Raw genomic sequence first — 24,396 nt, 5'->3', positions numbered from 1 at the left:
AGCATATAAGAGTGGAAAAAAAGCGCTTCCCGTCTTGGCCGGTCTCTGTTTGTGTGCATGTATGTGTGTGTGTGTGATTGTGTGCAACATAACCGGCTTATTTACATTAAATACGCCACAAGGTTACAGTGCAGATGAGCGTCATTTTATCACTCATTACTTCTCTCTTATACTGACTGATGCTCGCTCTCTCCGCTCATCTCACTGGACTTTTTCTCGAGGATACAAGACTTCAGATACTTTCCCCAAAAGGTAAGCACATTTATTTTTCAATTGTAGCTATTTGTAGCTAGTGTTTATCCACGGTGTTATTTAAACGGCGACAGGCATCAAAGCCAATTACGCCTCGTCTGAATAACGGGACTGACAATGTGAGTGAGGATAGACAGATTTTAATAATTGTTCACGGGGAAGTCAAGGTCAATAAGATGATCCGATGGAGTGAAATTTGCTTTTGAGTCTCTCCGCGTGGGGAAAATAGACGACTCGGGATGATATTCCGTGCACCGGGGCTGTTTTATCAAGGGTTCAAGCTTTTAGTCCCATCAAATGCCGCAAGACTCTCTCCGCTCTCTGTGAATGGACGACAATGGAGTGCCTTTTTAACGGTACAATGCATTTCACCGTCCAGATAGGGGGAGTCCGAACGGATAGATGAGGGGAAATGTCTTGTGATGCTGGCCGATCGCTATCAATGAACGCGTTTATATTGAGATTAAACTCAAAGGCGCTTTTTCATCACTCGGGATGCGCGAGGAACAGTTGGGAAACGGATTCGCGAGAGGACGATCATAACAGGTCCGAAGCACGCGCGTGTGTGTGTTTGTGTAGACTATATACTTTAACCCCATCAGCAGTATAAGAAAATGATCAGCTCAATTATGTGGACATGCTTTATTATTTAATGAAGACATTCTTTCGCAACGCGTCTTGACGTCCGGATGAATTTAAAGGTAAGAAGTGGTTAGATCAGTAGTGGATTCGCGGGTGGTTTTCGCTCGATTCGCTTTCTAAAAGTCAGTTTGTGATAATGATGTGTGTGTTATTATATTTCTCTATTTGATTGAAATACATGCAATGTTAATTGTCTAAAACGTTGTCGCGCCGGATAATAAATCGGCTTCTTATCGAAAGCGTTGCTGGAAGCCATTGCACGCGCTTAGATTAACTTGTTCTAAAGGGAAAACACGCCGTTGTATCTTATATTTGGCTTTTATAAGGATAACTTTATTAATTAAGTGTAAAGACACATCGTGCATTATTACTGTAAGGTGGATAGAAGCTTTCCAGGGATGCGCACCAGATTCGCTCGTGCTGGCCAGGCAGAGATATGGAGCTGTAAGAAAGTTTCCTCAAATCTCTGCTCAAACTTTCTCACTTCAGCCCCAAGGGTTTTGCGTTTAGGATTTCAGCTGAAGTGAACCCAGATCGGTTGGAGAATAAGGATCAAAGTTACCCGGTGCATGCCATGTGTCAAAACTTGTGAGATGGAAGAGCCGGTGAGACCTGCCATTTTGTGCTGTGATCGACCTCTTATGAACAGAAGCCTTATGATGGCATTCAACAACTGAGGGCTAAATGTCATATCAGACTTAAAAACCTTTTTATCTGCGGGAAAAAAAACACGCACATCTCCCCTGGAAATGGAGATTTGAACGACTGTTGCGAAGATTGTCGCTTGGGGAAATGATGTATTACGGAGGAAAAAAGAACAAGAAAGTTGCATGAATTGGAGATTAGGATAGGAATGCGCGCGGGAGTGCGGGAATAATTGAAGAACAGATAAAATGTTGTATGTTGGCATGATTGTGAGCTGCGTTTCGACATACAATAAAATCATTCAGCTCATTGTTTTACGCATATTTTGTTACTTCACAAATTATAACATTGCCAGGGTCAGAATTATAATAGGACACATTGCATCAGGCATCTATTGCGTGCACTTCAGGTGCTTAATTCTTTATGAAAGGTCTTTATAAATCTAGCAAAATTGATTTGCTGTCTCATGCCTTCAGATCCAGGTGCGGATTTCTCATGTCACTTTATATGAGATGACCCAGAACTTTTACTTATGGAAAAGAATATTAAACACACACAACCACACACACACACACACACACACACACACACACACACACACACACACACACACACACACACACACACACACACACACACACACACACACACACACACACACACACACACACACACACAGTCAGCTACTTTTAGTTTGTATGCATCTTTCATTATGTTGAAATGAGATAACTGTTTTTTCCTCAGGTTCATTGTTCATGGAAAGGGACAAATAGCAGGCGGCACAGATGTACCGTCATTGTTTAACGGATATTATGTCTGTAATAGTGTCTGGGCGTAGACATTTTTGTCAGCTCTTTTCATTTTTCTGATTTGAAATGACGTTGTGATGTAGGCAAGTCACACGTTCTTTTCAGAATCCCACACAATTCATTTGAAAGGCCAGCATTAACATGACCACAAATATAGCCTTGTAAGCCCCTTTATGAATTAAAATAAATTAATCAATAAACAGTAAGCTGGATTAATGTGGACAGTGAGAAAGAGAGAGAAAATAGTCATGCATAGTGTGTTTACAATTGATAGGCCATCTGAATTAAGGTTATTGTATTGAGTGAAATGCTTGATTTATTAAACAGCAAGCTTTAATTGTTTTTCATTATAGGCTAATATAAAAATGGTTTCTAGAGTTTGATGCTAAATAATGCATGTTGTTTTAAAAATAGTTGACTAATTAGCAAAATAATAAAAATAGCTGCAGCACGGGATACCCACAGTCGTAGAGGTGTTGATGGTGCAATTTTTGCTTATTGCTGCTGTTTTTTATTATTATTTATTATTAATTAATTATAATTTTTTTGTGGTCTTAAACACATTATCAGCTGAAAATGTATATCATGCTCACTTAGAATTTATCATCTATGAGACAATTTTTTTTGGGGGGGAGGAAAAATATCAAACTCGTTTAAATGCAGTGAGAGAGAGGGTGTTATGAAGACTCTTGTGAATACACTCTGCCAGTGCAACTGATAGCAGTTCGATGGGGCTAAACAGACCAAGCCAATCCTGTCAAAATGTCTCCTCCCTGGTGTGTACGCTCTCATTTACATATGCGTCTTGCACTCATTCGGCAGGGAAAGTGTGTGTTGTGTGGCAGAACTTGGCAGCGCTCGAGAGCGTTAGTGTGTCCCCAGGTCTGCATGCTCGCCGCCGCCGTCACCAGTAAACCCCGGTGTGTGGAAGTGCACCTCACCAGGGCAGTGACAACGGGCAGGAGAGACGAGCCCTCTCTCTCTTTCTCTCTCTCTGTCTCCAGGCCTGTCAGTCTCCAGCTTAGCCGGCTGGATCTGTGCTTGAGCCTTGGAGACTTGATCAAACAGCCATTCCACACTTAAATGCCTCCCCGCTCCTTTTAATTGGAGGAAATTGTCTTCCAGATGCCCGGGCCCTAGCCAGGCAACTCAGGGGGGACGATATGGCAGGCAAGGCCGTGGCGTTTAGGTATTAATTGATATGTGATGTGGAGACACCGACCTCGCTCCTCCACCCCGTCGTCGCCCTCATTCCCTTCCTCTCCTGCTCCGAAGTCTCAGGCCTCTCCCATCGTGGCAGTAGAATCCCTAAACGCCAGGAGTGTCATGTTTATTTGTTGGGGGCGTTTACGTGATGCTGTTGGCTTGAAAAAGTAATGTTAGTGACCTTGATTAGGAAGGTTATGTTAACTTCTTTGTGGATGACATTTTCAAAAAATTTACAAGTACACTCTTAAAAATAAAGGTTCTGTATTGGCATTGATGGTTCCATAAATAACTCTTAACATTAATGTAACCTTTCCATTGTACAAAAGTTAGTTATAGTGGTCTTTAGATTTATTGAAAATAAATAAATTTATTTATAAAAAAAAAAAAAAAAAAAAAAAAAAAAAGTACTGCTCACTGATGGTTCTTCTATGGAATTGTTGTGAGAACTCCTTTTTGGAACCTTTATTTTTAAGAGTGTAGAATAAATTGAAAATCCTCCCCCCTCCCCCCCCTCAATATTGTAAGTGAAATTATTTCCAAACATCCACATTTTCAGGATAATGTTATGGGTGTGGTTCAGTACCAATCACTATAGAATCCACCATCCTCTGAAAGTACATTTAGAAAAAGAGTGCCTCACATTACTCCTATGCCTGTCCTCTCCAATTGATTAAGCGCATAATTCCCTGTCATTCAATATTCGCCTGTGTACAGGCGAAGACACAGTTCAGCATGTCACTTTACGTAATATAAATGGGAATGTTCGGTTACTGACAGATGTCAACTTTTGTATTTAACAAATAATTATAGTGGAATAAGGACATTTCGTTATGCACATGTCACTTATAAATGAGTGATGATTTCTAAGGCTTTTCGTAGTCATTCGAAACAGACAGAGAGAGATAGAGAGGGGAGAGGGTAGAGGAGTGGAAGTTTTTGAGCGGGCTAATCACAGACGTCAGTCAGTGTGTGATCTAAGAATAAAGAGTGCCCTGACAGATGAGGTGGTGACGGATGATCTTGTCTCCACTGCCTCATGCCAGGGTGCCACCAGAAGGAGCGTCTGTCTGTCTACGGAGCGAGAGAGAGAGAGAGAGAGAGAGAGAGAGAGAGGGTCCTTGCTCTACTCCACCCTGGGGCACTTTCCATGAGGAAAATATATAGATAGACTAATGGCGCTGCAATGAATATCGAGCATTGGAAGGGAAGCATACATTACTGGTAAAGTTAGCCCATGCGCAGATGACAGAGCCGAACAGATGTGTGCAGATGTTTTGTATCCCTCTAAATATTTTCCCCCCTTTCTCATAATTCCCTCCTGTGGGGAGAGGGAATGGGTGGACAAAATTCAGCCCTCCAACACCACACACATGCTCACACTCTCTCACACATCTCAGAGAGAAGAGAGAGAGAGAGTAAAGAAAGGCTGTGGGACATTTGGTCATTATGGAGAGTGTTGAATCGGTCAGGTTTACACAGCCTTGGGAGACATGGTCAGCCTTCGGCTACGGCCTTACTCCTTTTCCAGAAATGGGACACCTATTTAGCTGTCCACACCCAAAGGTTTTTTTAAAAAAAAATTTTTTATAATTGCTGAAAAATTAAGCTAACTTTTTATTACAGACAAACAAGTAATTCCCATGTTCTATATGGCACCGTCTAACATGACGGCGGGCTTTTCAGTTGGTGAGAAGCACAAAATTACAGCCATGTCATCTCAGTAGACAGGGGCTTTGCACAAACAAGCAACTTCCTGTCAATCACTGGCCTTAAGCACATGCTATTATGTTGTTTTGCATTCTAATCCGAGCTCTTAAAATAGTGGTAAATATTTGCAGTGCTGCAAAGGCACCAAAAATAGTGGCAGATAATTCTGATGGCTGGGTGGTCCACCGTTAGAGCGTAGGGCATCTCTGTTACAAGATGTCTTCAGATAATTGGGGGAGTTTAACAACGCCTACCCTTGAACTGTTTCCAGGTCGTGACCCCAACGGGTGCACCATCCACCCCGAGTGTGAGGGATGGCAGCCCCCTGGAGGGCAGCCTGGTTAAAATGGACGCCACTGAGAAGTAAAGAGGGACCCTGCACCTTTAATTATGATCAAGAGGTTTTCTCCAAAGGACGGAGGCGTAGCAGTTATGTTGCCTCGTAAATCTGCCTCAGATGCAGTATATTGTGTTGAACTATTACGGTACACTATTATACTGCATATTCAACTGGCTCTTCAGGACCTGATTTGCATAATTGGATCTTTAATGAAACTTGCCTTGTGGAACAAAAAAGGGAAAAAAAATGAGGAGAGAGATGAAAAAATACATTATAGTATTATAGGCAAACCCCAGCGAGTATTTGTGGTGGGAAGTTGTCTAAAAAAAAATAATACAAAAACGAGAGAGAACATGGAAAAAAAGGAGCCTGTTTAAAGCAGCGCATGAGCAGTGAAGTGACCTACGTTATGTACATCCCGTCACTTACCAGGACACGCACGCACACATACATCACTGGCGGGGCTACAAATAGGATGAGAAGTACCTCTGAAAGCTATACATACTCAGCCAGGTCTCAGGGGTTATTACTACAATAGCTGGATTTCTTTAGCCTGAGGGATTTTCGCTTCTCTGTCGGCACTCATTCCCTCCACTTGTTACTCAGGGAAGATGGGTCCTTTGTAGGGAAGCCCAAGCCGCTCGCATGTTGGAATTCCTCTGCTGCAAATATTTTGACAATTCCCAGTCAGATCTGCGCGGACTGAGTTTCTCTTTCGCCCCCTCCACTAGGGGTGCCGTATCAAAAGCTCAAAACTTAGTTTTTAATCTCTGTAGCTTTGTGTGCATAATCACCGCAACGATTTTACACAGATATATTTATGTGTTTCCAGACACTCTATAATCCATAACATCTGTTTCTGGCTGATTTGTGACTTAGAATTGTTTTTATTGGTTAATTAAAATGCATGTGTCTTTTCTTCCTGTTCTTGAGCAGTTGAAGGTTAAAACGCTGATAGTGACCCTTTCGAACAGACGTGACAGTCATGGTTAATGAAATGTTATTTGTCCTATCTCTGAAGGGCCTATAATTTAAAAAGTGAAGGAAAGAAAAACTAAGAGCAAAGGAATATGAAAAAGAGAGTGGGGTAAAAAAAAAAAAAAGGAAAAGAGGCGAGCTATTTTGCTGCACTGTAGCAGGAGTGGTTTGTATCCAGGGGGGAAGAGTGTTGTTAATCAGGGAGAGAGGTTAAAAACGGATATTAGCTAAACGATGATGATTTATCATTGGAGGAGGGGGCCGAAAAACACAGAGGTGACTCCACTCCAGAGGCCTGGGAGTGGATCATATGGCTGCGTGGTTCACAGGTGGCTATTAGCGCAATGTTGGAGAGGGGCGGCAAAAGGAGACAGAAAAAGAGGGAGGGAGGGTGTGGAGAAAGAAAAAAAAGTAGTGCCACAGCTAGCGGCGAGCTGCCATTTACCCTGTATGTGCAAACGACTCTTTCACTTACTCTCTTTTTTCCTTCTCCCTCTCTCCCTCTTTTTTTTTATATCTCTCCACGCTCTGCACTTAGGAACTTTCAGCTGACAGTGTGTCCCGGTCCTTGGTATCTCACAGGTAGGCTCATGTTATTTTTACTCCCCCCTAATTTCCCCCTGAATACGACCCTTTTATGTTTTACACACACCACACGCTCACGCACACACTTGAAGAGTCACACTAACACACGGTCAGAGTGCTTGTGCTGTTGATTCTCCCAGTAATGATGTCATTGCGATAGTGGAGGAGAGCAAATGTCTCCTGATTCCTCCATTTAACGGCTGGCTGAATTGGCTGATAATGATAGCATTGGCGTCTCCAGCCTTACAGACAGATCAGACCCTGTGAATTAGCAGCTCCTAACCAGTGAGAGAGAGAGAGAGAGAGAGAGAGAGAGAGAGAGAGAGAGAGAGAGAGAGAGAGAGAGAGATGGCATATGGAGGGGAAAGAGGGAAGCACTGGCACTAGGAAAGAGAGCGAGCGAGAGAGAAAGATAGAGATGTTGAAAGAGAGAGAGGGTGATGTATTTAACATATCTGTGCTGTGCTCTTGAACAGGCTGTGAGAGATCTGTGTGTGGCAGTGCTGATAACTGCCGCTTGATATCAGTCAGGGACATGACCGCCTGTTTGCAAAGCTCTTTAATGCCTCTGCACGTCTGTCCTGCTACTTTGAACTGAATCATGGTCACATCAGGGCCATATCGTTCAATATCTGACCTTAATATTAGAGTTTGATTCTGTAGAATAGAATTAATATACTTTAAACAGTTCAATGTTATTATTGTTATTTAAATTGCATTTTTTTTAAATGAACGATTGTAGATGAAATCCATGACACCGAGCGTTATTATTAGTTATTTTCCTCAGTGTTTTGTTTGACATTTGACATTTTTATATTTCTAAATATGAATGCATCTTTCACTCGAAAGGCTCTTTTGCAAATATTGAGCGACTTTAAACACCATGCAACCGAGATCTCCTCCAAAATCTCTAATAGAGTTTTACTGTTTTTCTTGCGATCTTAAAGTAAATAAATAGGTCCGAATGCTAATGAGCATTCCAAGCTTTAACACATGGCCCTCTGTGACCGTCTGCCCCACACCCCTCTAGCCACACCAGCAATGCCACATCTTCAGACCCGCAGTGTCATAAGAGTACACATACCTGCCTACATTTTTTTCCCCTTCAGAATAAATATGAAGTATATACCTAGTTCTGCTCATTTCTGTCACTCTGGGCCAAGGCTGAGAACTGGTCCAATTTCAATGGGTAAACATTTTTTTAATTAAAAGAGAATATCACACTTTGAATAGATGACAAATTGGGTTTATTATTTTAAAATGTATCTAAATAATAATAATTTATTTATTTTGTCTTTTAGTTTAATTGTATTATTATTATTTATTTATTTGGAAGTTACACACAGGTTTTTTCTCTGTATAATTCAATTGTTTGAATGTCATTGAAATTGAACATTGTAAGATCATAAAAGGATTAATTTGTGTATTATTGCAGTGCTTGTGGTGGAGGATTGACTAACTTTTGTATGGGAATAATTGCATTGTTTAAATCCTGTACACATATATACACATTTGCTATCAGCCACCTGGTTGCTTTGTTTGTAGAGTGCTGTCAGTCCTGTGAGAAGCACTTTAAGTAACTCTTGCTGAAGGTGAGAGTTAAACAGTATTTACTTTGGGGAATTTGCCTGTATTTATCTGCCTTAATACAGAGGTGAATTTTAAAGGGGCTCTCAGAGAGAATTCCCCCGATGCTCAGCTTACTTTACACACCTTTTAAGTCTTAAGATGTGTTTCTCCCCTCCTGCTGACGCTTACCCATAACACTTCTCCCACAATCTCCGCCGATTTTCACAAATCAGCTTCTTTTCCCTCTCCCCCTTTCTTGTCTGTTATTGTTTTTGTTCTCTCGCCTGCTCCCTTTTTTCAGTCTTGATCACGAAGTGTTGTTGTCTGTCTCTTAAGTTGCCCGTTTCATCTCTTTTGTTATGGCGTCTGTGCCAATCGTTGTAATTGGGAGAAAGCTAAGTTAAGTGAGTGAAGGAGAGAGTGTGGGGTAACTTGCCTTGTTACTTTTCCCCACGTTTTTGTAAATAAGGCTGTCAGTATAGATCAGCCTGTGGTAATGTGGACGATCCAATCCACTCCAAACCCACATGACTGGAGGCTGGAAAAAAATGGAAGGCATGTTCAGAAAGGACAGCTTAGAGTTCAGTTACACTTCTGGAAGTTTTTACTCACGACTTCTTTGTGTCAGATCAACCGCCAACATCCTTTTTAACTTTCCGAGGTCAAGAGAACTGGTACAAGATTTAACCTGTTTACGTTATTGTAGGGAAACACATTTTTAGTTCAAGTAAAAAAATTCAGAACTGTACTGGAAGTGTACGTTTACAGCACATGTTCTGTGTCTAGACATTTCTTGGGAGAACAAAATGGACTTTGACACCTCATTTTGTTTCCTGCTTGCATTTGAAAGCATGTGTATTTCACATAAATGGTGTCAATTCAATTTCGATGTGCTTTTTTAAATATAAACTCGATATTTATAGTTTAGATTTTTTTACATGTAATTGTGGGTTGGATTTCGCTAAGATGCTTAAGGATTAATTAATTTCACGACGCTAATCAGAACATTATGGATATCGTTTTTTTTCAGAGCGAGAGCGACTTTCATAACAAGTTGAGCCAGCGATGACGTGATTTGCACAGAGGAAGGGGCCTGTGGTCTGGTGTTGATCATTAACACTTTTCCTGTATGTGTGGCCCCCTCATCAGGCGGCTAAAAGATCATCTCTGTTTAAATTTGCATGATGATGGTACTGTGACCAGTCATCGTTAGATCAACTAACTAGAGAGGCTTAAGGTTGGGCAGGGAAGATTCATGATCCCCCCCCTCCCCCGATCTCTCTCCGTCTTGGGAGGTCCCCTTTAAAGTGCAAACCTCAGCCCCCCTCATCCCGCGTCTCCAGGAATGATGATCCGACGCGATCCCGTTTCTGCACGAGCCAAACGGGGAAGCTATGTGAGATTTTCCCCTCGGTTTATATATTTTTCTTCCTCTCTCTCTCTTTCCCCTCAGTCTCTCTTAGCCCTCACTCAGCCCTGCTGATTGCTGTAGCCTCGGGGCTCTCCGGCGCACACTACATCCCTGTGATTATATTAATGGCCTCCCGCGCTGGGTTTGGAGGCTGAGGACGGCCGGGGTAATGCGAAGCATTGCCGAGGAACAGTTAAGGAGATGGACCTCTGACCGCAGGGGGTCTCGGGATCAAGGCCCAGGTGGGCCACGGCGTAGCTCCACGCTCCCTCTGGGCAGGCCACTTAACTCGCAACGCCTCAGTGAGCGCCCTAACCACAGCCGTAACAGAGCGCGCACGAGAGAAAGAGAGAAAGAGAAATGTGATGTGGGGTTTCTGTGTCTGCTGTGAAAAAGGGAAGTTATGAGTGAGACAGAACAAATCACACCCAGAGGCTTTTGGCTAAAACTCACAAAGCTGGCTAATAATTCTCCTCTGAGAAGTATTGATCTTTATTTGTTATTATGTGACTTCTAGGCACTCTCGCACGTTTATTTGTCTTCATTAGACTTGAACAGCACCTGCAGCATTGTTACTCCAAAATGGAGTGTGTGTATTTGCGTTATTGCATACGAAAATGTTTGTTTGCTCCCGTGCTATGTGTCTGTGTGTTAGCGCCTTTATTTGGGAGGACTTTGTTATTTCTTTCTCTCTAATTTGGGATTTATTGTGAAATTGCTGTGTGTGTACATGTGTGAAATGCCGTCTGCCGCTCTGCACTGAATATATCTCCTACTTATGTGTCGGCTTGATATGTGGAGCAGGATTCATTCATGTTGCACTTGTGAGGTGGGAGCCGTGGGGGTCCGTCTCCCCTCGACTGGACGTTTGATCAAGGCACATGAGGGGTCTGCCCCGTCCCATGCTCCTCTGTTTCATCCTCTCGCCCTGGCCGCAGGATCCCCGCTTTCCACACTTTTGTTGTCGTGAGTAATCTCGGAACTGATCTTAATTATGGAGGCCGGGTCTGGTTCTTTCTCTACTGTCCAAATGCGCTTTTAATCAGTGTAGTCAGTTAGTTATGAGCAAGGGGGAGGTACTCCACACCTCCAAGCCTAGGGCTGCATTTGAAATCGCATACTTCCCTACTATATAGTAGGTGAAAAACAGTATGTGACAAAAGAAGTATGTCCAAATTCACAGTACTCATAAAAGAGAAGACAAAAAGTACCCGGATGACCTACTACTTCCGGCAAGATTCTGAAGTTTGCATGCGATGGACACTTTACTATCCCATGAGGCCACGGGATAGGATTTATGAATGGCAGTGAAGCGACATAAGCTGGTAGGTCATATGATAATGACAGCATGCCGAATGTGGTACGTCCGGATTATGTTCCTGCTACAGACACTCATACTATTTAGAACATACTTTTTTAGCGGTCCTAAAGTAATTACATATTCAAAATAAGTACCTACTCAAGAGAGTATCCGATTTCGGACGCAGTCTAGGAAGAGTGAGAAATAGCTGGAGAGAAGAGAGCATCGTGGGACTGTGTGGAGGAATAGAGCAGGTGTTTGAGAGGAGCTGGGAAGCTTAAGGAAAAAGATTGCACAGGGAATCTTGCTTTTGGAAAGGAAGTGTTGCAAAACTCACTATAGCAGCATTTATGATAGATACATGGGTTTAACAAAAAACAAATCTATGTGAAAGTGCAGTGGACAAATATTAGTTTATCACAGCCAGTGAATGACAGATATGTTGGCAGATATTTGGCATTTTGAGATCATAGCCTATCTGATGATACGTGTGGCGGCTTGGCTTATTATCAGTAGCATTAGTTCTCGATGGTGTCAGTTGAAATATATATTTAAAAATATTATATGTAAAGACATTAACACTTTCATTTAGCAAGAACGCATTCAACTGATCATAAGCGGTAGTTAGGACATGTACATTATTAATATGATTTCAAATATATGCTGTTCTTTTAAACTTTTTATTAATCAAAGAAAAATATTAAGCAGCACAACTGTTTTAAAATGATTAATAATAAGAAATGAGCTGCAAATCATCCTATTAGAATGATTTCTGAAGGATCATTTGTCACTGAAGACTGAACAATTGTATTCAATTGTAATACTATTTCACAATATTACTGCATTTACTGTTTTTTAATTAAACAAATGCAGCGTTGATGAGCATATTGAGACTTCTTTAAAAAAAATACAAAAAAATCATAACGATTTAAAAAATTTGAACATTATGTTTGTATTTCTATATTTTTTCTATAATAATTATTTATATATTTCTATAATATATTTATTAATATAAAATTATATATTAGTTTTTCTTTATATTCTTTCACAAATATATTTATATATATATAAAAAAAATTGTATAATCACATATATTTAGATTGTATTGACCACTCTGTTCTCAAAACTGGATAACAGGCCTAAGGAAAATGGATAAAAAATTGGGAAGAAAGCAGAGGGAGAAGCAGGGGGAGTGGGATGAATCGAGAAAGATGGATTCCATTACACATAAACATGCTTTAAGCACTGATAGGATGATCCATTGGGATTAGTGAGGAAATCCTGATGGACATTGAAAAGGTGACCAGTCGGAGAAAAGCGTTACTACATGCTCCACTGCAGACGCCACACGCATTCATACAGAAACGCAAACAAACTGGGGTTATCCTAAAGGTCAAAGGGCAGCCCTCTTAGCACAAACTCGAGGCTTAACGTCAACCAGCTTTATAAATCAAGGATGAATATGTGTGATTGCTTCAGTGGGCCTAGATTTCAGGAATGCTTTATCAAACATTTGTGTATGTTGACTTTTCAGTTTTGATTGTTTTTTTGTGTGATTTACATTGAGTTCCATATTTGTGTCCATGTACAATGCTACTTTAAATTTACATTTTATTTTATTTTTAAGCAAAGTGTCTCAAAAAAAGGCACAAAAGTGCCAATTAACTGGAAGGAAGCACAGTAAAATCTTAAGAAACAACTGAGAATTCACTTACTGTTAAAATCTAACAGACGAATCCTTAAAGCCGAGAGTTGACAGTCACAGAACAAATGAGATTGTGTTCTATTGCAAGTGTGTGTGTGTGTGTGTTTTTGACCAGAAACAAAAGCAAGTAAGTTCACATCGGGGCAGATTTGGATAAGAATCAGTATAGTGATTTGCGGCAGGGGATCTAGATATTCTCATTAGGTATGCATGGTGGCATTCCCACATCTTGTCTCTATATTATTAAAAGTAGTTTGCCCATAGGCTGCCTCTGTGCTGAAGGAAGTTGGACAGATGGCCATGTTTTTTTAATAGATCACAACCATATCTAAAGCACGGCAGAGGATGAGAGAAACGGATAGCACTACCTCTCTTTCACTGGCTGCTGGATTCATTCAGGGGGGCAAATGCTCCTCTAGCTATAGCCTTCATGAGTGTAGCGTTTCATTAAATAGACTCTAAAACTAATACAACATTCAGTGACTTCTCGCTGTGGATGACAAGTTAATTTGCTGTTTATGCCTGTGTATGTCACATTATATAGCAGTTGCGAAGGTCTTCCGAATAGTGTGTGTGCTGTGAACTGTTTTTAATCTTACAAACCCTCCTTAGCCTTTTTGTGCCTGACTGAAAGTTACTCATAACAGGATGTTTAATGTATCGCAGAGAGAGGGAGAGAGAGCAAGAGAGAGGGAGATTATGTCTATGTGGTTGCACTATTTCTTGATGTATACGGCATGTCAGGCAGCCATTGTCTCCTGGGTAAAGAATGGTAGTTCAAATACCTACCATCTCTCCCTTGGTGCTCCAAATGCTCGCCTTTGAAGTTTTTATAATCCATCTGTCATCTTGGAGCGGGGAGGGCACATGTTCTGTACTGCTCAATTATAGAAATTTCTTTTTTGCCAGCCACATTGAGACAGAAAACGAATATGGACGGCGCAAAGAGAAAGAGGGAGATAAAAAACTAAATTTTGCATTCTTCAATTTGTCACCACTTAAAGGGACAGTTCTCCCCAAAATGAAAATTCTTTCATCATTTACTCACCCTCATGCCGTTCCAAATCTGTATGACTTTCTTTTGTGGAGCACAAAAGATAATATTTTGAAGAATGTCTTGATATATACACTACAGATCAAACGTTTTAAAGAAAGAAATATTTTTATTCAGCAAGGATATATTGAATTGATCAAAAGTGACAGTAAACTAATTTATTTTGTTATAAAAGATTTCAATTTGAAATAAATGCTGGTCTTTTGAACTTTCTATTCATTAAAGAAACTTGGAAAAATTAAAATATTAAGCAGCACAATTTTTTTTAACACTGATAATAAGTATCTCTTGAGCAGCAAATCAGCATAGCCTATTACAATGATTTAGAAAGGATCATGTGACACTGAAGACTGTAATGATGCTGGAAATTTAGCTTTGACATCACAGGAATATATTACATTTTAAAATAGAAAATGTTATTTTAAATTGTAATTATATTTCATAATATTACTGCTTTTGATTAAATAAATGCAGCCATGGTGAGTATAAGAAACGTCCTGACTATATAAAAAGTATATTCAAAATATATTTTATGTTATCCCAAAGAAAGGAACAACATAAGGGTGAGTAAATTATAGAATAAAAAAAAATTTGGTGAGCATTTTAACATTCAGTCTCGATTTCTCAATTCCTTTCGGACCCAAAGCACATACACACAGGTGCTCACACACTCACTAGTTTTGGATGGAAAGCCTAAAATGCTTCCTGCTGTTACAATTCTAATGAATTTTACGGGGCTGATTTTGAACATTTTCAAGAGGCTAAAATGAGTAATAACAATAACATTAAATTGATCAGTTAATCAAAAAATTTGAATTCCATCTAAATATTTGTTTATTTGCTATGAGAAAAAGGAAAACGGAGAATAACATGCATGTGAATGGGATGTCCCATGCAGAATGGAACAGAGAGGCTATTCAACACACATCCTAATGAAGTCTGTCGCAGTACATGGTGGGTAAAATCATGTTTAATTAGAGAATGCGGCACAGGCATGCAGAGGTAAAACCCTATTTGTAGAACACAGAAAAGACTGATACATAAAACTAGAGATAGAGAGAGTCAACAAGAGGAACTGATTACTTCAGATATGGTTTCTTAAAGAGCAGGTAGAAAAGAAAACAACAGCAGTTGGAAATCAGATATCTGAAGCGTTTTACCTTTTAATATTTTCCTTTTACATCACCGTTAGATCTCTTTGAGTCTCGTGTTATCAGAAGTGAATAGCGAAACATGAAGAAGGGAAGAGGAAGATGAAAGATTGTGGTCGGCAACGATAAAAGGAAATCGTACGTTCTTTTGTTGTTTTTGAATCATCGATATTTGGGCTATAATTGTTTTGTTGGCGTTATATATCTTCATTTATGGTGGAACAACACGTAGGCCTTTTTTCTGGCTAAATAAAAGCAGCACCCATCTGCCTCTAGACCGGCTCCAGCCTCCTGCTCATCGCAAAAATAATGCGCGTCCTAATGACTTCCACATATTTGGAAATCTCCCTTTTGAAATTGGTCTTGGCAGATTATTTGCAGGTACTTGAGTTGCATCTGTTTGCAATTTTGCAAATGTGGAAGACTTTAATATGGCACTCTTGCTTTGGAATGATAGGGGCTATTCTAATCCTGGGGTAGTACCGGCTGTCATCACAAAAAGACCTTCGCTTTTCTCTTTCCTTCTCTCGGCGGAAGAAGAGAAACGAGAGACGGGACATCCAGCGTCCAGGTCAAGGTTAAAGTTGCGAGAAGCGTCCTGGTCCCACTGTTTTGGGAAGAGTGGATGAGGGAGAAAGAATGTTAGAGAGGGGAGGAAGGACATTCAAGCCAGGCTGAAATCATTGTGACTTCAGTTCTTGTTAGTTCTACCATGTGGCAAGCAGCTGACCAGCCTAAGCCATTTGATTCTCTCGCTCTCGCTCTTTCTTTTTTTTTTTTTTTAAATACAAACTCAACTATCTGTTCCACTTTCCAAGCCTGTGCTGCGCCTGTGATTTCTCTCCCTCCGTTTTTGTCTCGCTTTCTTACCCAGCAGATTGCAATTGTATAGGTGGTTACAATTACATTCATTACAGATTTCATCAGCGGTGTTTATTCAGTCTGACGAAAAATGAAAAGGCGAACTTTTAACTCCTTTGTTTTGTTTTTCCCCCCCTCCCGCTCTCTCCTGAATTTTTGGAGAGGTTTTGTTTTATTAGGAGTGAGGGGCAGGCGATGCCAGACAGGGAATTATGTTGAAAGTGTATGCCTTGCAACTTTTCTCCCTGTTGGAAATGTTTATTTGAACAGTAAGCTCATGATTTGAATATTTGTAATCCATGCTTAAATTTACAGGCCAGATGAACTTTTTGGCACAGAATCGCAACCATAAGTAGGATTTTCTCAAAAGCTTTACAAAATTTTAAGCCATTTGCATGGCTTATCTAATTTAGAGGGAGGGGGGGACGCCTCGCCCTTCTATTATTTTCATACCTCTGAAAAAGAACATTGTTCCACCCTTAATGTATATGCATACCTCTACCGCCAGTCTATGGTGACCAATGCTCAAAGCACTTAGCAGGAGACAAAGGGAAAAAGGGAACGAGGGAAAGACGAATTCATAAATACATGTGTGCGAGGGGGGAGTGGGGAAATGTATGCAGTGGCCGGGGCGCTGGAGTGCTTTTTCACTCTGTTCAATTCAAATGAGTTTACTAGGTATTGACTTCTGGTGCTGGGAGAGGCCACCCATCTTGTAGGCTGGGCGGTCTTCTCAGCGCTGCGCGCTTTCTTAAATGATGCTAATCAGTCCGGCAGGGCCTGGCCTCTGTCCACCATCAGTTTTTCTGTAATTCAGATGTGGTGAGAACCTGAAATTAAACATGTCTGCGTGTGCGCTGTGAATGGAAGTGTTGAGACGTGCGTTTTGGTGTGTGCGTCCGGGTCAAGGAAAACCGAATTAGCAGATAGGGGAAATTGCTGAAGCTCTGGCTTTCTCTTGGTCATGTTGAGGGTGAATGTCAACACGATTTAGCCACCGCACCGTCTCCTGACTGGCTCCGACTCCGTCTTTTTCACGGGCATCGTACGCGATCTAAGTTTCAGGTTTTTACGGTCCTTCAGATGTGTTTATAAGATGAATCGTTTATTTGTGGCTGTCGTGTTGTCTATATGCGTGTGTGTATGTTGACAGCAGGGCGAACAGCTGACTCGACGGTGTAGCCATTGCCCTTGTTTCAGCTTGGCTCTCTGTGGTGTGAAAAAGCTCGCTCTTTGAGGGCATTATATAGATTAATGGTTTGGGCCAAGGGCTCCTGGGAGGCCTAGCGTGAAGCCCTGGACTCGACTGGGATGGAAGGGGGAGCAGAGAGACTGGAGCCCCGGCCTGCTGAAAGCAAACACAGGCTTCTGGTCTGGATCTGGAGGGATGGAGTTGGAGCATCATCTGCTCCAAGCTGCTCATTATATCAGCACGACCTTCCTCTCCTCGCCAGCAGAGACACTAAACACTCACCAAAGCGTGCGCGCGCGCGCACACACACACACAACACACACACACACACACACACACACACACACACACACACACACACACACACACACACACACACACACACACACACACACACACAGACACACAGACACACACACGCACTTGTCACTTGTCAATAACAGTAAAAAAAAAAAAAAGAAACTCAAATTCCTCCAACACAAAAGGATCTCCACACAGACGTCATTGAAGCACAGACATATGGACATTCGTTTCCACCCGATTGTAAAAAAAAAAAGAAGTAATTGTGACTTTATATCTCACAATTGAGACTTTATTCACCATAATTGTGCTTATAGTTCACAGTTGTAACTAATTTGGGTAATTTTGACTTTATGTCTCACAACACGACAACGATGTACTAAAAACGGAGAAGTTTTTCCTTTGCAATTTTTTGCATACAGACGACAACGTTGTCAAAACGATCCCTGTTCACACAGATCCACAAAAACGACTACAACGGCTGTATTATGCTGCAAGGCCAGTAGTTGGCAATATCACTTTGTAAAAAAAACACTACGCGCCTATAGACTGAACACGTAATATGCATGTGCATGACCACCATTTTCACAAATTTGCGTTTTTGAAGTTTACAAGGAGACTATAACAGTATTATTTTACAAATTTACAAATTTACTACAGTAACTATTTATATTTCGTAATTGTAACAATTTCTCATAAGTTGCTACCTCACAATTAGTTATATATATATATATATATATATATATATATATATATATATATATCACAATTGTAACTATTTCTTCTAATTGTGACTTCATCTATGTTTATTATTTACTATATTTCACAAATGTGACTTCATATCTCAGAGTTGTGATTTAATTGTAACCTCTCAAAATCTGAGATTTAATATCTCACAACTTGACAGTATTATTTAAACTTTTCACAATTACCATTTTATTCTATGGTTCTATACCATTTATTTTCACCCTGGTTTCTATACATATGTGGCTTTTCATTTACCAAGAAAGCTCTTCACTGTCTTCACCTGCTTGGAGAATAGGAGACTCTGCTAGTAATATCCAGGGCAAATACCAGTCAAGAGTAGGTGTGAGTATTAAATATATGTTGTATTTATTTTGTGTTTTGTATAATGTAATGTATTTATTATTATCATTATCATTATCATTATTATTTTTCCCAGAGAAGGTCAAAGCTCTGTCTCCCATGTGTGAGAATTGAGAATGCAATAAATGAGAATTCTATTACACACACACACACACACACACACACACACACACACACACACACACACACACACACACACACACACACACACACACACACACACACACACACACACACACACACACACACACACACACACACACACACACACACACACACACACACACAAACACATGCTGCTGGTGAGGGCCAAGGCCTTTTTTTCTCAAGGCCTGGTGGACAAACAAGCAGCATGTGTTAATGAAAGGTGGAATAAAACTCCAGAGGACGTAAACAGCACATTAACTCACAACAGGTTCTTTGTTGTCTTGGCACTGATGGCTGCGTTAAAGACTGATATTTCATAACTTTACTTGTCATAAGGACACTGGCTCAGCTTTTGGTGTTTTCTGTTTTTGCAGATTTGAGCACATTCCAGATAAGATTATGTTTGTGAGCGTGTACACGCACATGAGTAAAACGGAGAAAGACAGAGCGAGCAGAAGGAACAAACTAAGAAACTTAGTTTTTTGGAATCTGTGAGTGTTATCTGTTCGCTATTAATGTAAATATGTGTTGTCGGTCATCTACATCTGGTCTATATGCCGCATGCGTGCGTGTCTGGCAGGAGCGTGAGTCTATGCGTGTGCCAGACGTGTGTATGTTTGCATTTGTGTGTGTGCGTTGTTAATATGGGGAGCTTAAATAACCTACTTTTGTCTTGACAACAGCATCAGTTGTAGAGGTGCACATATGCAGAAAGCTATTTGGAAAGGCATCCTCTTGCCTGTCAGCTTTTATTATGCGGGAAGGTGTCATGTTTGTAAGGAAGCTGAGTGCAGATGGCAGAGTGGAAGAAATGGATCACTAATTTTAACAATGATTAATGAACAGAGATGGAAAATGAATTACACTCCAGTATTGGAGGGAGGAATATTCTCTCTGAAAATGTTAACTTCGGCTGCCAGCCGAAGAGAGAGAGAGAGAGATGGTGATGAAGAGGGGAGAGGGGGGAGGGGGGAGGTGGGGGGGGGAGGGGGTGTCTGTTTTTTTCCTTGTATCCTTTGTAAAGTCAACACTTCACTGGTTTCGCTATACTTTTACCATTTTGCTGCTCTGACAGACAGCGTTGATCCATGATCTGTCTGTTGAGTTCTAGGACTGTAGAAACAGTCCTTTAAAAGGCAAATATTGTGAATGGGTAACCGAGAGCATCATTCCTTTTAAATTTAGGAGTCTTCCATTCGTTATTGGAGATTTCAGCAGGTAGCGCACGTGCTCCGACATGTTGTGCAGGCGATCCAAGTTCGAATTTGGCTCCCAATCCCACTTTTCTCCCTTTCATTTCCTCTCACTTGTACGCTATCCCGTGAAATGAATGGCAAAATAAAAATCCTTATATTCTAAAAATTAAGAAAATGCTTTATTCAAAGACTTTCAACTAGTTTATTTTGAGCTGAGAAGTTTTGAATGTAAAAATCTCAAGATGGCAGGTGAAAATCAGTGTTAGATTATATTTAAGCTCCGAGCGGAGCAGTTAGAGGAATTTTTGGCATCCCACAATAAGTTTTAATAAAACAAAACTGTGGGATATCATTGTCAGTCATCAATCATCTATGCACAATTTTATGGAGGAACGTATTTCGGAGAATCCTCTCAAAATAGAGAAATTTAGAAAAAACAGCAACAATATAATAAACATGTGAACACAGCCTTTGTGGCTTCATCTCAGGTGGGTGTTTATTTATTTATTGATTTATTTATTGTCAAGCTTAGACATAGTAGATATATGTGTGGTGTTTTGAATTTAATTAAGCTCCTAATGGGAAATACCTTTAGGAGAAGAAAAAAGACACAATAACTACTACTTCTGGAAACAATGTTTGTGTGTGCGTATGTGTGTGCTAAAGAGCGCTCAGGTTACCCAGCATATGCTGAGTACTCAGAAAACATACACAATGCCTTTGGTGAACAAGGTAGAGAAAAAGCTCCTGGGATCCAATTTAGAATGTGACTTAAGGCAAGCATGCCTTTGAGTATGTGTGTGTGTGACTGTGTATCTGTTTTTGTGTGTGTACACATGTGAGCGAGTGTGTTCATCTTGGCATTCTATTGAAATACTACAGGGTGATTAGAATTCCCCTTGCAGGCTCTGGGGGTGGCCCGCTTTGAGCCCCACATCTGTGCCCCTGCCCTCTCACTGCTGCCCTCTCTCAATCCCCCTCTCTTTCTCTCTCTGGGAGGCCTGTATTCTCAGGGTTCTGTGCTACTTTAAAGGGAGGTCAGGTTATGTAGTTCACAGAGTTTATGCCGTCCAGATTATTTATTTAGCGCTGAGCAGGAGTCTTTCAAAGGAGGATTGGGTAACACTCAAGACTTTGTAAATTTGTGTCAGATTTTACCGTCCTCTTCTTTTTTTTCTTTTATTCTGTACTAGCCTACATGTCTGTTATGATTACAAAAAAAACTAAAAGTCCAAATAAATGGAGTCATTGCACGCAAGTGTGTTTAGCATGCATGTGCTTTTATGAAATATTCCCCTTAATTTTATGGGGTCATATAGTGAGGAGGCAAAAGTTTCTTAATCGTTTAAAATAAAATCCTTGTGAAGCAAACCAGCATTTCAGTTTGTGTGGCACATTTGAGTGTGGATTGTTTGAGGTACATGTTACAGTGTGATGTAAGATTTGCAGAGAGGCTGGTATTGTATTGAAGGATGGTTTTGAATTTGCAGCTTGTGTCTTACTGGAGAAAGGCACTATATCTCATTTCATGAGTATGGGGCATTTCTTGAAGTTGTAGCAGCCTGTACAATTTTAAGGGTCTGAGAAAAAGTAAAAATGGTCATGAATTTGTGACGTTTTATAGTGGTCAACAGATATATATGTCCAGTGATGATATGCCAGCAGATTTTGCCATTTTTTAATTGTCAAATAAATACGGTTTTCCTGTTTTGCTGGTTAGTGTCAGAAACGAGACTTTTAATTTATTTTTAAGTATTACATTTATTGATTAAGTATTCAAAGTAAAACTAAAATTAAGTTGCTCTTTTTTTAATTTGTGAAATTTATTATGTCGTTTTTAGTGGATATACTAACATTATAAGTGGACCTTCAAATTACATATATATTTTTAAACATATAAAATAAATATTTATCTATATATCAATCTGAATTCTTTATCACACAGAAGAAATTGTGTCTGTTTGCTTTGCTTTGAGTAAAACCAAAAAAAGCATCAATGACACTGATGACAGAGACACAGATGCTGATGATGCGGATGAGGGAAGAAAGGAGGTTTTGTTCTCAGGAAAGTGGCACCTTGGACAGGAATCATATTTTACCCCATCATCAAAGTGCCCTCCTCTCCTGCACCACATACAGATCTCATGGTCTGTCTCAGCACGTGTCTTTATTGCACCTGAACCAGTGTGGAGCAACATTATAGGCTTCAGTTACACACAACTGATCCAGAGCATCCAGGTTGAATGAAACCCAAACGCTCAGTCTGCTTTAAAGTTGGTGGAAGCAGCAGTACTGAAAAGAGCAGCGTTTTATTAGAAAAGCAACTGATTATCAGTCAGATTTTTTTATTTTTTTTGCACCTGCCATATTTTAACTGTGTAAATATAGCGCGACTTTCTGAAGTTGTAATTACAGGTAAATCAAACGCATGGTTGCTGAATCTCTTGCATGGGCTGAGTTTGTTTACAGGCGCTTGTCTACCCCCTCGCGTGAACCTGTCTGTGTTCTTCCTGTGCCGCCTCCCTCGTACGCCCGGCTGCAGGTACGACTGCTTGGCACGGGGATTGATGGCGCCAAAAGAGGAGGATATTAAAGATGTCTGTCACGCTCCCCTCCTCAGCCAAACAAGTGGATGTGAACTTTTCAGCCGCGCGCTGTCACCTCACCTAATCAGGACGTGAAATCTGTATCCAAGCATAGTCATTTAACTTTTACCACTTCCTCCCCCTCCTGCTGGAAGAAGACAGTAAAGACAAAAAGAAAGAGAGAGAAAAAGCACAAAGTGACAAAAAGAAGAAGAAGAAGAAAAAAAAGCAGGAGAAAGAACAATCATGCTGGAAGTAATGATATTTTCCAAATAAACGCCCGCCTGTCAGAAGCAGGAGACATATTCACTTCCCCAATGTAGCTCAAGGAGACAATTAGCAAACAGAGGTGACACGGTAAACAGGTGCAGCCATTATTCCGGGAGCTGCTGGCGATATATCCCCATCTCCCAGACTGATGAGGGATCATGTGACAGGAGGGGTGAATTATCTGTCTGTATCAGGGCTCGACTGATTGGGTCTGCCTGCCGTTTTACTCGAACATCTTCTGTCCTCCGAAAAAAGAGATGAGATGAAAAGAGATGATGGCTCCACAACAAGCTCACAGGGTGGGATGTAGCGCTCCTACACTTCTCAGTTTTACATCTGTCTCGCTGCTCTGCTTCTCAGATAATCTTTGTTTTTTTTTTGGTTTGTTTTCTTCTTGTCCCGGACTCCTCTTGTACTTGCATACTTGCATCTTTCTATCATTCTTTTCTCAGTTTTCACTTTCCAGCAGTGAATGAAGCTCAATTCATAATAGGTCATCGTACTGTGTGCAAGGTCAGACCGGTTTGTGGGAATTGATTGCTTGGTGCTAAAGTGCTAATCAATGAGAACCTTTTCTAGAAGCTTGAAAATGCGTTTATTTATTTATTTATTTATTATTAAAATATGGATAGAACTTCAGTAATGGCATGTGTAATGGCAGGCAGTAGGGAATGCTGTTGACCAAAAATCGACAAGTCTAAATCACTTTTCCAACCTTTTTTTGATTTGATAAAATTTTTAAAAACATTTGCAAATCACTAAACACCGATAAACAGCCGATTTCATTGGTCCGCTTAACGACAGAGTCACCTGCAAAGAAAAGTTCAGAAGTTATGAATTGATCAGATTGTGATAAACAGTAATGCTATCTTTCAGGATGTGCTACCAACACTAATGCTATAAGGTTATATTGTTAAAAAAGTAAATAAAAGAAGATTATGAGAGTATGTTTTACAAGAAAATGCTATTTCAGCCTTTCTACTTCAAGCCACTTGGTACTCTATGGTTCAATGTTCAATTCAATATGTTACAGTACTTGTCTTTTCTTTGATGATTATTTGTTGAATTTACTAGCTGAACATTTTTCAAACAAAGTAAATCATATAAATATATGGTGTATATATAATTATTATTTTTTAAACTGTCGGTTTAAGTTGTTAGTATTTGTTTCAGCATTGTGATGACATGACCCAGTCTTTGAAATCGGCTACAGGACGGGGTTTTCTGCTTAGCTGGTATACTTTTTTTTTTTTTATCTCTGAAGTATCAGATATAGACAATCTAACTACTGGCTTTTTCTAGAGTCTGAACTCTATATGACTCGCTGCAGCCATACGGGATCCATCATAAACATGTGCCGTCCAAAGCAATTCTGTAAATA

The 24,396-nt window shown here is 40.3% G+C and overlaps 1 protein-coding gene across 10 annotated transcripts in view; it reads left to right on the top strand.

The window, feature by feature from the left end:
• The first annotated feature begins 28 nt into the window (after nt 1-28).
• The window catches only part of znf536 (zinc finger protein 536), a 183,642-nt gene continuing 159,274 nt past the window's right edge, over nt 29-24,396 (top strand). For 2 of the 10 annotated variants that reach the window (XR_014203712.1, XM_082161826.1), the window contains exons 1-2: nt 34-252; nt 7,121-7,164. The gene's annotated coding sequence lies outside the window, so the exon portion shown is untranslated. Of the gene's footprint in view, nt 253-333; nt 609-643; nt 954-7,120; nt 7,165-24,396 lie in introns of those variants that run through there. The other 8 variants (XM_082161817.1, XM_082161825.1, XM_082161818.1 and 5 more) reach the window with 8 other exon arrangements.

This window comes from Leuciscus leuciscus, assembly GCF_965113295.1.
Source record: "Leuciscus leuciscus genome assembly, chromosome: 2".
NCBI classification, from domain to species: domain Eukaryota; kingdom Metazoa; phylum Chordata; class Actinopteri; order Cypriniformes; family Leuciscidae; genus Leuciscus; species Leuciscus leuciscus.
This window is presented reverse-complemented; position numbering and strand designations above follow the sequence as displayed.